Genomic DNA, 17,435 nt, shown 5'->3' with positions numbered 1-17,435 from the left:
TTTAGTTTCTCCAGTCCAACTGAACTGATAAGCGGCTTGGATGAGAAGCGAAACGTCTTCACTCCTACAACTTTTTTATCCAGTGGACAGATTTTACTTTTGGCTTTTACCATGGATCAGACCTGGACAACTGAGGGACTGCACAGATATATGGCCACAGGGAAATTGTTTAAAAGCATTGCACCTTGCTGCCGAAACCCGGAGCGAACCAGGACCTTAATCTTCAGTCTAACGCTCTCCCAACTGAGCTATTTCGGCTCAGTTGCTGAGTTCACCATCCCCCAACCTGTCACCATAATGACTATATCGATTTATCGTTCAAAATCTGAATGGTAGAACCATATTTTTTGGGGGACAACCGTTAGCGGGTGTGCATTTTCTTTGCACTACTGGGAATTTTTTTTTTTTTTTTTATATATGATCAAATTTAAGCTGTAAAAGGTTGAATTAATAACTTCTATGAATCATGACAGAGGCAAACTGAGTACTACTTTATTCTGCTGTTTCTTTATTGCACTCATGATTTTTTAACAATATTGCAAATTTAGAGCAGTAATTGTGGTTTGAATTTAGTCTTGGGTTATTTTGGCATAAATTGGATTGAACATTATCGGCAGGTAAGTAATAAAAATGAAAAAAAAAAAATCAAATTTAAAAAAGAATTTTGACAAAAGAAGAAAAATATGAGTGAAGTTCAAATTTTTTCCTTTCATTCACTTATATATTTAAAAAAAATGAATTAATTATTTATCTTTGTATTGTACTATTGACACATCAATCATTATTTTTCTATTAGCGCTATTTATCTGTGAGATTTATGGACTGAAGATCTAAAGGCCCTTGGTTCGACCCCCGGGTTTCGGCAGCCAGGTGGCAATGCTTTAAGCAATTTTCCCTGTGGCCAAATGTCTGTGTAAATCCCTCAGTCGTCCACGTCTGTTCCATGGTAAAAGCCAAAAGTAAATCTGTCAACTGGACCAAAAGTTGTAGAAGTGAAGACATTTGCTTCCCATCCATTTTTGGTCAGATTGCTGGTGGACACTGCCTTATATCTATGTGGAGGGAGGAAGCTAACTACACTGAAGCTCAAAACACCTATTGTTTACAGTTCTGTATGTAGGCTAGGTCTGCTGAACAACAATAAGTGTGCACTGTGCCTGAGTTGTACTTAACATATTCATTCAACTTTTAATGGGTGCTTCCACACCTATTAGCATCCTGACTACATCTATTGTTCTCTTTGTTTCCTTTGTTTGCTTTGGGTCTCAAGTGGAGTTAGAGATGAGGGTGAAATTATGTCCAAACCCCCGATTCCTGTTCAAGGAAGGATTGTCTTTTCTAACAAAAATTGCTTCTTTAACGCCCATCTCAAACCATTTCTTTTCTTTAGCTAAGAGCTGTACCTCACTGTCTTCAAAGGAGTGGTTAGTGGCTTTGAGATGGAGATAAACAGAAGACTGGAGTCCCGAGGAGCTCTTTCGACGGTGTTGATTTATTCTGTTACGGAGTCGTTTTAGTTTCTCCAGTCCAACTGAACTGATAAAGCGGCTTGGATGAGAAGCGAAACGTCTTCACTCCTACAACTTTTTTATCCAGTGGACAGATTTTACTTTTGGCTTTTACCATGGATCAGACCTGGACAACTGAGGGACTGCACAGACATATGGCCACAGGGAAATTGTTTAAAAGCATTGCACCTTGCTGCCAAAACCCAGGATCGAACCAGGGACCTTTAGATCTTCAGTCTAACACTCTCCCAACTGAGCTATTTCGGCTCAGTTGCTGAGTTCACCATCCCCCAACCTGTCACCATAATGACTATATCGATTTATCGTTCAAAATCTGAAAGGTAGAACCATATTTTTGGGGGGGCAACCGTTTATCGGGTGTGCATTTCTTTGCACTACTGGGAATTTTGGTTGGTTTTTTTTTATATATGATCAAATTTAAGCTGTAAAAGGTTGAATTAATAACTTCTATGAATCATGACAGAGGCAAACTGAGTACTACAGTTTTATTCTGCTGTTTCTTTATTGCAGCTCATGATTTTTTTAACAATATTGCAAATTTAGAGCAGTAATTTGTGGTTTGAATTTAGTCTTGGGTTATTTTGGCATAAATTGGATTGAACATTATCGGCAGGTAAGTAAATAAAAATGAAAAAAAAAAAATCAAAAATTAAAAAAGAATTTGACAAAAGAGAAAAAATATGAGTGAAGTTCAAATTTTTTCCTTTCATTCACTTATATATATTTAAAAAAAAATGAATTAATTATTTATCTTTGTATTGTACTATTGACACATCAATCATTATTTTTTCTATTAGCGCTATTTATCTGTGAGATTTATGGACTGAAGATCTAAAGGCCCTTGGTTCGACCCCGGGTTTCGGCAGCCAGGTGCAATGGCTTTAAGCAATTTTCCCTGTGGCCAAATGTCTGTGTAATCCCTCAGGTCGTCCACGTCTGTTCCATGGTAAAAGCCAAAAGTAAAATCTGTCAACTGGACAAAAAGTTGTAGAAGTGAAGACATTTTGCTTCCCATCCAGTTTTGGTCAGATTGCTGGTGGACACTGCCTTATATCTATGTGGAGGGAGGAGCTAACTACACTGAAGCTCAAAACACCTATTGTTTACAGTTTCTGTATGTAGGCTAGGTCTGCTGAACAACAATAGTGTGCACTGTGCCTGAGTTGTACTTAACATATTCATTCAACTTTTAATGGGTGCTTCCACACCTATTAGCATCGTGACTACATCTATTGTTCTCTTTGTTCCTTTGTTTGCTTTGGGTCTCAACGTGGAGTTAGAGATGAGGGTGAAATTATGTCCAAACCCCGATTCCTGTTCAAGGAAAGGATTGTCTTTTCTAACAAAAATTGCTTCTTTAAACGCCCATCTCAAACCATTTCTTTTCTTTAGCTAAGAGCTGTACCTCACTGTCTTCAAAGGAGTGGTTAGTGGCTTTGAGATGGAGATAACAGCAGACTGGAGTCCCGAGGAGCTCTCTCGACGGTGTTGATTTATTCTGTTACAGAGTCGTTTTAGTTTCTCCAGTCCAACTGAACTGATAAGCGGCTTGGATGAGAAGCGAAACGTCTTCACTCCTACAACTTTTTTATCCAGTGGACAGATTTTACTTTTGGCTTTTACCATGGATCAGACCTGGACAACTGAGGGACTGCACAGACATATGGCCACAGGGAAATTGTTTAAAAGCATTGCACCTTGCTGCCGAAACCCGGGATCGAACCAGGGACCTTTAGATCTTCAGTCTAACGCTCTCCCAACTGAGCTATTTCGGCTCAGTTGCTGAGCTCACCATCCCCCAACCTGTCACCATAATGACTATATCGATTTATCGTTCAAAATCTGAAAGGTAGAACCATATTTTTTGGGGGGCAACCGTTTATCGGGTGTGCATTTTCTTTGCACTACTGGGAATTTTGGGTTGTTTTTTTTTTATATATGATCAAATTTAAGCTGTAAAAGGTTGAATTAATAAATTCTATTAATCATGACAGAGGCAAACTGAGTACTACAGTTTTATTCTGCTGTTTCTTTATTGCAGCTCATGATTTTTTTTAACAATATTGCAAATTTAGAGCAGTAATTGTGGTTTGAATTTAGTCTTGGGTTATTTTGGCATAAATTGGATTCAACATTATCGGCAGGTAAGTAATAAAAATGAAAAAAAAATAAATCAAAAATTAAGAAAGAATTTTGACAAAAGAAGAAAAATATGAGTGAAGTTCAAATTTTTTCCTTTCATTCACTTATATATTTAAAAAAAAAATGAATTAATTATTTATCTTTGTATTGGCCTATTGACACATCAATCATTATTTTTTCTATTAGCGCTATTTATCTGTGAGATTTATGGACTGAAGATCTAAAGGCCCTTGGTTCGACCCCGGGTTTCGGCAGCCAGGTGCAATGGCTTTAAGCAATTTCCCTGTGGCCAAATGTCTGTGTAATCCCTCAGTCGTCCACGTCTGTTCCATGGTAAAAGCCAAAAGTAAAATCTGTCAACTGGACAAAAAGTTGTAGAAGTGAAGACATTTTGCTTCCCATCCAGTTTTGGTCAGATTGCTGGTGGACACTGCCTTATATCTATGTGGAGGGAGGAGCTAACTACACTGAAGCTCAAAACACCTATTGTTTACAGTTTCTGTATGTAGGCTAGGTCTGCTGAACAACAATAAGTGTGCACTGTGCCTGAGTTGTACTTAACATATTCATTCAACTTTTAATGGGTGCTTCCACACCTATTAGCATCCTGACTACATCTATTGTTCTCTTTGTTTCCTTTGTTTCCTTTGGGTCTCAACGTGGAGTTAGAGATGAGGGTGAAATTATGTCCAAACCCCCGATTCCTGTTCAAGGAAGGATTGTCTTTTCTAACAAAAATTGCTTCTTTAACGCCCATCTCAAACCATTTCTTTTCTTTAGCTAAGAGCTGTACCTCACTGTCTTCAAAGGAGTGGTTAGTGGCTTTGAGATGGAGATAAACAGCAGACTGGAGTCCCGAGGAGCTCTCTCGACGGTGTTGATTTATTCTGTTACAGAGTCGTTTTAGTTTCTCCAGTCCAACTGAACTGATAAAGCGGCTTGGATGAGAAGCGAAACGTCTTCACTCCTACAACTTTTTTATCCAGTGGACAGATTTTACTTTTGGCTTTTACCATGGATCAGACCTGGACAACTGAGGGACTGCACAGATATATGGCCACAGGGAAATTGTTTAAAAGCATTGCACCTTGCTGCCGAAACCCGGGATCGAACCAGGGACCTTTAGATCTTCAGTCTAACGCTCTCCCAACTGAGCTATTTCGGCTCAGTTGCTGAGTTCACCATCCCCCAACCTGTCACCATAATGACTATATCGATTTATCGTTCAAAATCTGAATGGTAGAACCATATTTTTTGGGGGACAACCGTTTAGCGGGTGTGCATTTTCTTTGCACTACTGGGAATTTTGGGTTTTTTTTTTTTTTTTATATATGATCAAATTTAAGCTGTAAAAGGTTGAATTAATAACTTCTATGAATCATGACAGAGGCAAACTGAGTACTACATTTTTATTCTGCTGTTTCTTTATTGCAGCTCATGATTTTTTTAACAATATTGCAAATTTAGAGCAGTAATTGTGGTTTGAATTTAGTCTTGGGTTATTTTGGCATAAATTGGATTGAACATTATCAGCAGGTAAGTAATAAAAATGAAAAAATAAATAAATCAAAAATTAAGAAAGAATTTTGACAAAAGAAGAAAAATATGAGTGAAGTTCAAATTTTTTCCTTTCATTCACTTATATATTTTTAAAAAAATGAATTAATTATTTATCTTTGTATTGTACTATTGACACATCAATCATTATTTTTTCTATTAGCGCTATTTATCTGTGAGATTTATGGACTGAAGATCTAAAGGCCCTTGGTTCGACCCCGGGTTTCGGCAGCCAGGTGCAATGGCTTTAAGCAATTTCCCTGTGGCCAAATGTCTGTGTAATCCCTCAGTCGTCCACGTCTGTTCCATGGTAAAAGCCAAAAGTAAAATCTGTCAACTGGACAAAAAGTTGTAGAAGTGAAGACATTTTGCTTCCCATCCAGTTTTGGTCAGATTGCTGGTGGACACTGCCTTATATCTATGTGGAGGGAGGAGCTAACTACACTGAAGCTCAAAACACCTATTGTTTACAGTTTCTGTATGTAGGCTAGGTCTGCTGAACAACAATAAGTGTGCACTGTGCCTGAGTTGTACTTAACATATTCATTCAACTTTTAATGGGTGCTTCCACACCTATTAGCATCCTGACTACATCTATTGTTCTCTTTGTTTCCTTTGTTTGCTTTGGGTCTCAACGTGGAGTTAGAGATGAGGGTGAAATTATGTCCAAACCCCCGATTCCTGTTCAAGGAAGGATTGTCTTTTCTAACAAAAATTGCTTCTTTAACGCCCATCTCAAACCATTTCTTTTCTTTAGCTAAGAGCTGTACCTCACTGTCTTCAAAGGAGTGGTTAGTGGCTTTGAGATGGAGATGAACAGCAGACTGGAGTCCCGAGGAGCTCTCTCGACGGTGTTGATTTATTCTGTTACGGAGTCGTTTTAGTTTCTCCAGTCCAACTTAAGTGATGAAGCGGCTTGGATGAGAAGCGAAACGTCTTCACTCCTACAACTTTTTTATCCAGTGGACAGATTTTACTTTTGGCTTTTACCATGGATCAGACCTGGACAACTGAGGGACTGCAAAGACATATGGCCACAGGGAAATTGTTTAAAAGCATTGCACCTTGCTGCCGAAACCCGGGATCGAATCAGGGACCTTTAGATCTTCAGTCTAACGCTCTCCCAACTGAGCTATTTTGGCTCCGTTGCTGAGTTCACCATCCCCCAACCTGTCACCATAATGACTATATCGATTTATAGTTCAAAATCTGAAAGGTAGAACCATATTTTTGGGGGGGCAACCGTTTATCGGGTGTGCATTTTCTTTGCACTACTGGGAATTTTGGGTTGTTTTTTTTTATATATGATCAAATTTAAGCTGTAAAAGGTTGAATTAATAATTTCTATGAATCATGACAGAGGCAAACTGAGTACTACAGTTTTATTCTGCTGTTTCTTTATTGCAGCTCATGATTTTTTTTAACAATATTGCAAATTTAGAGCAGTAATTGTGGTTTGAATTTAGTCTTGGGTTATTTTGGCATAAATTGGATTCAACATTATCGGCAGGTAAGTAATAAAAATGAAAAAAAAAAAATCAAAAATTAAGAAAGAATTTTGACAAAAGAAGAAAAATATGAGTGAAGTTCAAATTTTTTCCTTTCATTCACTTATATATTTTTAAAAAAAAAAGAATTAATTATTTATCTTTGTATTGGCCTATTGACACATCAATCATTATTTTTTCTATTAGCGCTATTTATCTGTGAGATTTATGGACTGAAGATCTAAAGGCCCTTGGTTCGACCCCGGGTTTCGGCAGCCAGGTGCAATGGCTTTAAGCAATTTCCCTGTGGCCAAATGTCTGTGTAATCCCTCAGTCGTCCACGTCTGTTCCATGGTAAAAGCCAAAAGTAAAATCTGTCAACTGGACAAAAAGTTGTAGAAGTGAAGACATTTTGCTTCCCATCCAGTTTTGGTCAGATTGCTGGTGGACACTGCCTTATATCTATGTGGAGGGAGGAGCTAACTACACTGAAGCTCAAAACACCTATTGTTTACAGTTTCTGTATGTAGGCTAGGTCTGCTGAACAACAATAAGTGTGCACTGTGCCTGAGTTGTACTTAACATATTCATTCAACTCTTAATGGATGCTTCCACACCTATTAGCATCCTGACTGCATCTATTGTTCTCTTTGTTTCCTTTGTTTGCTTTGGGTCTCAACGTGGAGTTAGAGATCAGGGTGAAATTATGTCCAAGCCCCCGATTCCTGTTCAAGGAAGGATTGTCTTTTCTAACAAAAATTGCTTCTTTAAGGCCCATCTCAAACCATTTCTTTTCTTTAGCTAAGAGCTGTACCTCACTGTCTTCAAAGGAGTGGTTAGTGGCTTTGAGATGGAGATAAACAGCAGACTGGAGTCCCGAGGAGCTCTCTCGACGGTGTTGATTTATTCTGTTACAGAGTCGTTTTAGTTTCTCCAGTCCAACTGAACTGATAAAGCGGCTTGGATGAGAAGCGAAACGTCTTCACTCCTACAACTTTTTTATCCAGTGGACAGATTTTACTTTTGGCTTTTACCATGGATCAGACCTGGACAACTGAGGGACTGCACAGACATATGGCCACAGGGAAATTGTTTAAAAGCATTGCACCTTGCTGCCGAAACCCGGGATCGAACCAGGGACCTTTAGATCTTCAGTCTAACGCTCTCCCAACTGAGCTATTTCGGCTCAGTTGCTGAATTCACCATCCCCCAACCTGTCACCATAATGACTATATCGATTTATCGTTCAAAATCTGAAAGGTAGAACCATATTTTTTGAGGGGCAACCGTTTATCGGGTGTGCATTTTCTTTGCACTACTGGGAATTTTGGGTTGTTTTTTTTATATATGATCAAATTTAAGCTGTAAAAGGTTGAATTAATAACTTCTATGAATCATGACAGAGGCAAACTGAGTACTACAGTTTTATTCTGCTGTTTCTTTATTGCAGCTCATGATTTTTTTTAACAATATTGCAAATTTAGAGCAGTAATTGTGGTTTGAATTTAGTCTTGGGTTATTTTGGCATAAATTGGATTCAACATTATCGGCAGGTAAGTAATAAAAATGAAAAAAAAAATAATCAAAAATTAAGAAAGAATTTTGACAAAAGAAGAAAAATATGAGTGAAGTTCAAATTTTTTCCTTTCATTCACTTATATATTTAAAAAAAAATGAATTAATTATTTATCTTTGTATTGTACTATTGACACATCAATCATTATTTTTTCTATTAGCGCTATTTATCTGTGAGATTTATGGACTGAAGATCTAAAGGCCCTTGGTTCGACCCCGGGTTTCGGCAGCCAGGTGCAATGGCTTTAAGCAATTTCCCTGTGGCCAAATGTCTGTGTAATCCCTCAGTCGTCCACGTCTGTTCCATGGTAAAAGCCAAAAGTAAAATCTGTCAACTGGACAAAAAGTTGTAGAAGTGAAGACATTTTGCTTCCCATCCAGTTTTGGTCAGATTGCTGGTGGACACTGCCTTATATCTATGTGGAGGGAGGAGCTAACTACACTGAAGCTCAAAACACCTATTGTTTACAGTTTCTGTATGTAGGCTAGGTCTGCTGAACAACAATAAGTGTGCACTGTGCCTGAGTTGTACTTAACATATTCATTCAACTTTTAATGGGTGCTTCCACACCTATTAGCATCCTGACTACATCTATTGTTCTCTTTGTTTCCTTTGTTTGCTTTGGGTCTCAATGTGGAGTTAGAGATGAGGGTGAAATTATGTCCAAACCCCCGATTCCTGTTCAAGGAAGGATTGTCTTTTCTAACAAAAATTGCTTCTTTAACGCCCATCTCAAACCATTTCTTTTCTTTAGCTAAGAGCTGTACCTCACTGTCTTCAAAGGAGTGGTTAGTGGCTTTGAGATGGAGATAAACAGCAGACTGGAGTCCCGAGGAGCTCTTTCGACGGTGTTGATTTATTCTGTTACGGAGTCGTTTTAGTTTCTCCAGTCCAACTGAACTGATAAAGCGGCTTGGATGAGAAGCGAAACGTCTTCACTCCTACAACTTTTTTATTCAGTGGACAGATTTTACTTTTGGCTTTTACCATGGATCAGACCTGGACAACTGAGGGACTGCACAGATATATGGCCACAGGGAAATTGTTTAAAAGCATTGCACCTTGCTGCCGAAACCCGGGATCGAACCAGGGACCTTTAAATCTTCAGTCTAACGCTCTCCCAACTGAGCTATTTCGGCTCAGTTGCTGAGTTCACCATCCCCCAACCTGTCACCATAATGACTATATCGATTTATCGTTCAAAATCTGAATGGTAGAACCATATTTTTTGGGGGACAACCGTTTAGCGGGTGTGCATTTTCTTTGCACTACTGGGAATTTTGTTTTTTTTTTTTTTTTTTTATATATGATCAAATTTAAGCTGTAAAAGGTTGAATTAATAACTTCTATGAATCATGACAGAGGCAAACTGAGTACTACATTTTTATTCTGCTGTTTCTTTATTGCAGCTCATGATTTTTTTAACAATATTGCAAATTTAGAGCAGTAATTGTGGTTTGAATTTAGTCTTGGGTTATTTTGGCATAAATTGGATTCAACATTATCGGCAGGTAAGTAATAAAAATGAAAAAAAAATAAATCAAAAATTAAGAAAGAATTTTGACAAAAGAAGAAAAATATGAGTGAAGTTCAAATTTTTTCCTTTCATTCACTTATATATTTAAAAAAAATGAATTAATTATTTATCTTTGTATTGGCCTATTGACACATCAATCATTATTTTTTCTATTAGCGCTATTTATCTGTGAGATTTATGGACTGAAGATCTAAAGGCCCTTGGTTCGACCCCGGGTTTCGGCAGCCAGGTGCAATGGCTTTAAGCAATTTCCCTGTGGCCAAATGTCTGTGTAATCCCTCAGTCGTCCACGTCTGTTCCATGGTAAAAGCCAAAAGTAAAATCTGTCAACTGGACAAAAAGTTGTAGAAGTGAAGACATTTTGCTTCCCATCCAGTTTTGGTCAGATTGCTGGTGGACACTGCCTTATATCTATGTGGAGGGAGGAGCTAACTACACTGAAGCTCAAAACACCTATTGTTTACAGTTTCTGTATGTAGGCTAGGTCTGCTGAACAACAATAAGTGTGCACTGTGCCTGAGTTGTGCTTAACATATTCATTCAACTTTTAATGGGTGCTTCCACACCTATTAGCATCCTGACTACATCTATTGTTCTCTTTGTTTCCTTTGTTTGCTTTGGGTCTCAACATGGAGTTAGAGATCAGGGTGAAATTATGTCCAAGCCCCCGATTCCTGTTCAAGGAAGGATTGTCTTTTCTAACAAAAATTGCTTCTTTAAGGCCCATCTCAAACCATTTCTTTTCTTTAGCTAAGAGCTGTACCTCACTGTCTTCAAAGGAGTGGTTAGTGGCTTTGAGATGGAGATAAACAGCAGACTGGAGTCCCGAGGAGCTCTTTCGACGGTGTTGATTTATTCTGTTACGGAGTCGTTTTAGTTTCTCCAGTCCAACTGAACTGATAAAGCGGCTTGGATGAGAAGCGAAACGTCTTCACTCCTACAACTTTTTTATCCAGTGGACAGATTTTACTTTTGGCTTTTACCATGGATCAGACCTGGACAACTGAGGGACTGCACAGACATATGGCCACAGGGAAATTGTTTAAAAGCATTGCACCTTGCTGCCGAAACCCGGGATTGAACCAGGGACCTTCAGATCTTCAGTCTAACGCTCTCCCAACTGAGCTATTTCGGCTCAGTTGCTGAGCTCACCATCCCCCAACCTGTCACCATAATGACTATATCGATTTATCGTTCAAAATCTGAAAGGTAGAACCATATTTTTTGGGGGGCAACCGTTTATCGGGTGTGCATTTTCTTTGCACTACTGGGAATTTTGGGTTGTTTTTTTTTTATATATGATCAAATTTAAGCTGTAAAAGGTTGAATTAATAACTTCTATTAATCATGACAGAGGCAAACTGAGTACTACAGTTTTATTCTGCTGTTTCTTTATTGCAGCTCATGATTTTTTTTAACAATATTGCAAATTTAGAGCAGTAATTGTGGTTTGAATTTAGTCTTGGGTTATTTTGGCATAAATTGGATTGAACATTATCGGCAGGTAAGTAATAAAAATGAAAAAAAAATAAATCAAAAATTAAGAAAGAATTTTGACAAAAGAAGAAAAATATGAGTGAAGTTCAAATTTTTTCCTTTCATTCACTTATATATTTTAAAAAAAATGAATTAATTATTTATCTTTGTATTGGCCTATTGACACATCAATCATTATTTTTTCTATTAGCGCTATTTATCTGTGAGATTTATGGACTGAAGATCTAAAGGCCCTTGGTTCGACCCCGGGTTTCGGCAGCCAGGCGCAATGGCTTTAAGCTATTTCCCTGTGGCCAAATGTCTGTGTAATCCCTCAGTCGTCCACGTCTGTTCCATGGTAAAAGCCAAAAGTAAAATCTGTCAACTGGACAAAAAGTTGTAGAAGTGAAGACATTTTGCTTCCCATCCAGTTTTGGTCAGATTGCTGGTGGACACTGCCTTATATCTATGTGGAGGGAGGAGCTAACTACACTGAAGCTCAAAACACCTATTGTTTACAGTTTCTGTATGTAGGCTAGGTCTGCTGAACAACAATAAGTGTGCACTGTGCCTGAGTTGTACTTAACATATTCATTCAACTCTTAATGGGTGCTTCCACACCTATTAGCATCGTGACTACGTCTATTGTTCTCTTTGCTTTTTTCTCAAGGTGGAGTTAGAGATGAGGGTGAAATTATGTCCAAGCCCCTGATTCCTATTCAACTAAGGATTGTCTTTTCTAACAAAAATTGCTTCTTTAACGCCCATCTCAAACCATTTCTTTTCTTTAGCTAAGAGCTGTACCTCACTGTCTTCAAAGGAGTGGTTAGTGGCTTTGAGATGGAGATGAACAGCAGACTGGAGTCCCGAGGAGCTCTCTCGACGGTGTTGATTTATTCTGTTACGGAGTCGTTTTAGTTTCTCCAGTCCAACTTAAGTGATGAAGCGGCTTGGATGAGAAGCGAAACGTCTTCACTCCTACAACTTTTTTATCCAGTGGACAGATTTTACTTTTGGCTTTTACCATGGATCAGACCTGGACAACTGAGGGACTGCAAAGACATATGGCCACAGGGAAATTGTTTAAAAGCATTGCACCTTGCTGCCGAAACCCGGGATCGAATCAGGGACCTTTAGATCTTCAGTCTAACGCTCTCCCAACTGAGCTATTTTGGCTCCGTTGCTGAGTTCACCATCCCCCAACCTGTCACCATAATGACTATATCGATTTATAGTTCAAAATCTGAAAGGTAGAACCATATTTTTGGGGGGGCAACCGTTTATCGGGTGTGCATTTTCTTTGCACTACTGGGAATTTTGGGTTGTTTTTTTTATATATGATCAAATTTAAGCTGTAAAAGGTTGAATTAATAATTTCTATGAATCATGACAGAGGCAAACTGAGTACTACAGTTTTATTCTGCTGTTTCTTTATTGCAGCTCATGATTTTTTTAACAATATTGCAAATTTAGAGCAGTTTTTGTGGTTTGAATTTAGTCTTGGGTTATTTTGGCATAAATTGGATTCAACATTATCGGCAGGTAAGTAATAAAAATGAAAAAAAAAATCAAAAATTAAGAAAGAATTTTGATAAAAGAGGAAAAAAATGAGTGAAGTTCAAATTTTTTCCTATCATTCACTTATATATATATATATAAAAAAAATGAATTCATTATTTATCTTTGTATTATCCTATTGACACATCAATCATTATTTTTTCTATTAGCGCTATTTATCTGTGAGATTTATGGACTGAAGATCTAAAGGCCCTTGGTTCGACCCCGGGTTTCGGCAGCCAGGTGCAATGGCTTTAAGCAATTTCCCTGTGGCCAAATGTCTGTGTAATCCCTCAGTCGTCCAGGTCTGTTCCATGGTAAAAGCCAAAAGTAAAATCTGTCAACTGGACAAAAAGTTGTAGAAGTGAAGACATTTTGCTTCCCATCCAGTTTTGGTCAGATTGCTGGTGGACACTGCCTTATATCTATGTGGAGGGAGGAGCTAACTACACTGAAGCTCAAAACACCTATTGTTTACAGTTTCTGTATGTAGGCTAGGTCTGCTGAACAACAATAAGTGTGCACTGTGCCTGAGTTGTACTTAACATATTCATTCAACTTTTAATGGGTGCTTCCACACCTATTAGCATCCTGACTACATCTATTGTTCTCTTTGTTTCATTTGTTTGCTTTGGGTCTCAACGTGGAGTTAGAGATGAGGGTGAAATTATGTCCAAGCCCCCGATTCCTGTTCAACTAAGGATTGTCTTTTCTAACAAAAATTGCTTCTTTAACGCCCATCTCAAACCATTTCTTTTCTTTAGCTAAGAGCTGTACCTCACTGTCTTCAAAGGAGTGGTTAGTGGCTTTGAGATGGAGATAAACAGCAGACTGGAGTCCCGAGGAGCTCTCTCGACAGTGTTTATTTATTCTGTTATGGAGTCGTTTTAGGCTTTGAGACGGAGATGATTTGACAGATTTTTTTTTTGGCTTTTACCATGGACAACTGAGGGTTTGTTCAGACATATGGCCACAGGGAAATTGCTTACAAACATTGGACCTTGCTGCCGAAACCCGGGATCGAACCTGGGACCTTTTGCTTTTTCTAAGTTTCAAGGCATAAACGGTTGAATTAATAACTTCTATGACTCATTACAGATGTAAACTGAAGTACTACAGTGTTTCATTTTGCTGTTTATTTATTGCAGCTCATAAATAATTTTTAACAATATCGTAGTTTTAAAATTGTCTTTGTGTTTTAAATCTGCTCTTGAGTTTTTATGGCATCAACTGCTGTCAATATTATCGTCTATCATCAATATTGACTTCAGCAATATATCAAACTTCAGATTTTGTTATTGTGGCAGGGCTAGCCATCCCAACACCTGAGCAGGGTCATTTATGATATTTATACTTGTTATGGAGCCCACTAAATATATACTGTATATTTTGAGTACTTTTAACTGAGCTCTACGATCAGAGTCTTTCTCACTAAGTGCAAGTCAATACTGTTATTTGTAATTTAGATAACCATTTAAGCAGTAGAAATGTCTCTAGTTTTCCTCCTGTTCTTGTTAAGGACAACGCCTTGATTTCCGTAGAAGATTGAAGTTTGATACGGGCACATTCTGAACTTCCTGTTTTGTCTTATGAACAATCACTTTGGTTTCTTGCATGCTGTTTTGTCATCCTCAACCCCCACCTCCTCCGCTTTACCAATTCGTCCTCTCTTTCTTTCCTTCCTTCCTTCCCTCTTTCTTCTCTCATTCTCTGGCAGTCTGCTCTTCTCGTCCGCGCAGTCAGGCCTCCCCAGAACAAAGAGCCAACAGCTGTAGTGTCTGAGTCTACGGAGGAAGCAAAGTCACCTTGAGGGAACATCAGAGAGGGAGAGAGACAGAGATAAAGAGAGAGAAAGAGAGAGAGAAAGAGTGAGAGAGAGGGGGGGAGGAGAGAAAGTGAAGGAGAGAGAGAGGAAGAGAGAGACAGAGAGAGAAAGAGGGAGAGAGAGATTGAGAGCGAGAGAGCGAGGCATAATTTTGATGAAGACTTGTGTGAAAAAGCACCACTTACATAACATCACAATTGCATTACAATAGTACCAATATGGCTGCATGGAATTATCACAATCAGTTGGAATCACAATGTGACAATTATTCAAGTAATATGATTTTCTCTGCAAACAATAAACAATATGAAATTGAAACTAAATCCTACAATTAAGGCATAAATGGCAAATCTAATGCTTGTCAGGAAAAAAAAAGGTGTATAATTTTTCCAATCATTTCCAGTCATTTCGCTTTAAGCAATAGAACAAACTGTTTTGGACCTATGTAACACCCCTAGAAAGACATTAGTGGCAGCATTAACATTGCACAAGTAGCAAATTGCTTATAGATTTTATTACAAGATTCTTAGTGTTAAGTTCAAATGCAGGCTCTTTCCATCACTTTTCATTATTTATTTATGTTTGGAAACAACAAAACTAAAAAAAAATAACAGTGCAATAACGCTGTCCGAATATGCTTAAGATATGGATTTAAAAAAATTGGTATTAAAGATAAAATGGAGAGAGATTGCAAAGGTTACTATGTTGCTATGTAACTTTTCTGGTTAACCATTGGCTTGTCTGCATAGAGATGTCATTTCATTGCCTAGAATGTTCCACACACAGGCATTAAAGGTGAACTATGTAACTTTTTTGGTGGGAGGTACATCATAGATATACTACACTTGGTTAGTGGACTCGCCTCTCCACAGATCTGACCTGTGTCTCCATGGAGAGAGATACGTTTATTACAATATGGTGGAACAAGCCAGGCAGAGAAATAACATCTCCATGGAGACAAGGAGGTAGCAAACCCTCCACTAGAAAAGTTGCATAGTACCATTTTAAAATGATGTGTCTCTCCATAAAAGATGGATTAAAAATAAGACAAAAGGCACCACAAATGGTGCTGTAGGCCATCCCCCCTCCTGCAGCCAGAGGCAATCTTTAAAAACAATAGTGATTTATGACAAAGCATTTAATTACCTCTAATGTCTGGGCTTTTGTCCAATTCAAATGATTGATAGAAATAAAATAGTCCTGCTGCTGGATTATTTGGTCCACTGGCTTCTTGTCTCAATGATAAACATCTTTAAATACTGGATTCTTAGTTTAGAAGTTTTGGGGTTTAGAAGTTGGAGTCAATTCTTCTCTGTCCAAATCATTATAGACATTTGCTAACTTTTTACTTGAGTTTGGGAAAAATGGTCAAGCATTAAAGGTGCACTATGTAACCTTTCCACTTTTACCCATGGAGATGTTATTGCCTTGTCTAGAATGTTCCACAGTATGACACTGAACATGTAATCCAGGAAGATGCAACCCTGCTTGGAGTAAAAAGGCATGTTTTTAAGAGATTAAAAAAAAAAAAAAAAATGCTTAAAATGGGATTCATGGGATCTGATTCTTTTAGATCAGTTCATGTCAAAGATTTTATATTTTTTTACATGACAGAAGCCAATGTGAGAGCTACAAGCTAATCACAGAAAGAAATGACCAAGGTTCAGATTTGTTTAAAAATGATTCAAACTGAGAGTGAGAGTGTTGATCTTTGGGATTATGCATAATCTTAATAAAACACTTCACTACAATAATATTATTAAAACATAACTGTTAATATGATGTCAAATATGTTTTGCACAAAGCTCTCACTCGTGTAAAATGTATAAAAATTATAAATAAAAAGATTGGGCTCTTTTCTAAACTGAGATCCGGTTCAAAAGAGTTCACGAGCGTCACATCACTAATAAAAGTTAGTAGTGCACCTTTGACACCAGAAAATCTGAATTTTACAAACTGAAAATATTTAAATTTTATAAAATGTGTACCTTACACTTTATGTGGCCTACTGCAGCCTTTTTTGTAAACAATGCCGCCATCTTGTGTACGCTTCGTTAAAATCCTGGTTAAAAAACGTGTCTACCAAAACGAAGGTCCATCGTCATGTTTTTGGCCTGAGAAGGTAAGAAAACTACGAATGTCATTTCAAAAACTTAATACACGTACATATTAATGCAAGCTAACTCTACAATAACGCACTTTAATGCTTTCAAATTGAGTTATTTCCGAAAGCTCTCTCGTTTATATATCCTAACAGGCGGAGGGATATGTGTGTACGTATATGTAATTTTTAAAAGTTCTGTGTTACAAACGGATACATATGGTTTATTTAAGTAACAGTCTTAATTATGAGTATAAACAATGATAAATACTTAACCGTCCTGTGTTTTTTACGGTAAAACCAACATTTAAAAAATGTCAAGAAACTATGGTGTTCATCCGCGCCGAAATAGCTCAGTTGGGAGAGCGTTAGACTGAAGATCTAAAGGTCCCTGGTTCGATCCCGGGTTTCGGCAGCGAGGTGCAATGCTTTTTTTCTGTGTATTTCTAAAAAACAGTTGCTTTTTGCAGGGTTTCACATGACATTACAACATTCTATAGTCAAATAATATTTAATACACATAGGAGCAGCTAAAATTAATGTTGTTCTAATACTGTATTTTGTTTGCATATAGAGAGTTCATGGCTCTAGTCACTGTTAGAAATGATCACGTTTAACATTTGGATATTTCATGGCAAATAAATAGTA

At 37.8% G+C, this 17,435-nt stretch overlaps 9 non-coding genes across 9 annotated transcripts; 1 reads left to right on the top strand and 8 right to left on the bottom strand.

Annotated features, from left to right (window-relative positions):
- Positions 1–1,702: 1,702 nt before the first annotated feature.
- On the bottom strand, positions 1,703–1,775 carry trnaf-gaa (transfer RNA phenylalanine (anticodon GAA)). The gene has a single exon. It is a non-coding gene; the product is annotated as a tRNA-Phe (tRNA).
- A 1,456-nt stretch (positions 1,776–3,231) lies between these two features.
- On the bottom strand, positions 3,232–3,304 carry trnaf-gaa (transfer RNA phenylalanine (anticodon GAA)). Its single transcript has one exon. It is a non-coding gene; the product is annotated as a tRNA-Phe (tRNA).
- A 1,459-nt stretch (positions 3,305–4,763) lies between these two features.
- On the bottom strand, positions 4,764–4,836 carry trnaf-gaa (transfer RNA phenylalanine (anticodon GAA)). Its single transcript has one exon. It is a non-coding gene; the product is annotated as a tRNA-Phe (tRNA).
- A 1,461-nt stretch (positions 4,837–6,297) lies between these two features.
- On the bottom strand, positions 6,298–6,370 carry trnaf-gaa (transfer RNA phenylalanine (anticodon GAA)). Its single transcript has one exon. It is a non-coding gene; the product is annotated as a tRNA-Phe (tRNA).
- A 1,458-nt stretch (positions 6,371–7,828) lies between these two features.
- Positions 7,829–7,901, bottom strand: trnaf-gaa (transfer RNA phenylalanine (anticodon GAA)). Its single transcript has one exon. It is a non-coding gene; the product is annotated as a tRNA-Phe (tRNA).
- A 1,456-nt stretch (positions 7,902–9,357) lies between these two features.
- trnaf-gaa (transfer RNA phenylalanine (anticodon GAA)) lies at positions 9,358–9,430 on the bottom strand. The gene has a single exon. It is a non-coding gene; the product is annotated as a tRNA-Phe (tRNA).
- Positions 9,431–10,890: 1,460 nt separating this feature from the next.
- Positions 10,891–10,963, bottom strand: trnaf-gaa (transfer RNA phenylalanine (anticodon GAA)). Its single transcript has one exon. It is a non-coding gene; the product is annotated as a tRNA-Phe (tRNA).
- A 1,444-nt stretch (positions 10,964–12,407) lies between these two features.
- trnaf-gaa (transfer RNA phenylalanine (anticodon GAA)) lies at positions 12,408–12,480 on the bottom strand. The gene has a single exon. It is a non-coding gene; the product is annotated as a tRNA-Phe (tRNA).
- Positions 12,481–17,129: 4,649 nt separating this feature from the next.
- trnaf-gaa (transfer RNA phenylalanine (anticodon GAA)) lies at positions 17,130–17,202 on the top strand. The gene has a single exon. It is a non-coding gene; the product is annotated as a tRNA-Phe (tRNA).
- The last annotated feature ends 233 nt before the right edge of the window (positions 17,203–17,435 follow it).

Source organism: Periophthalmus magnuspinnatus, chromosome 5 (assembly GCF_009829125.3).
Source record: "Periophthalmus magnuspinnatus isolate fPerMag1 chromosome 5, fPerMag1.2.pri, whole genome shotgun sequence".
NCBI lineage: Eukaryota > Metazoa > Chordata > Actinopteri > Gobiiformes > Gobiidae > Periophthalmus > Periophthalmus magnuspinnatus.
This window is presented reverse-complemented; position numbering and strand designations above follow the sequence as displayed.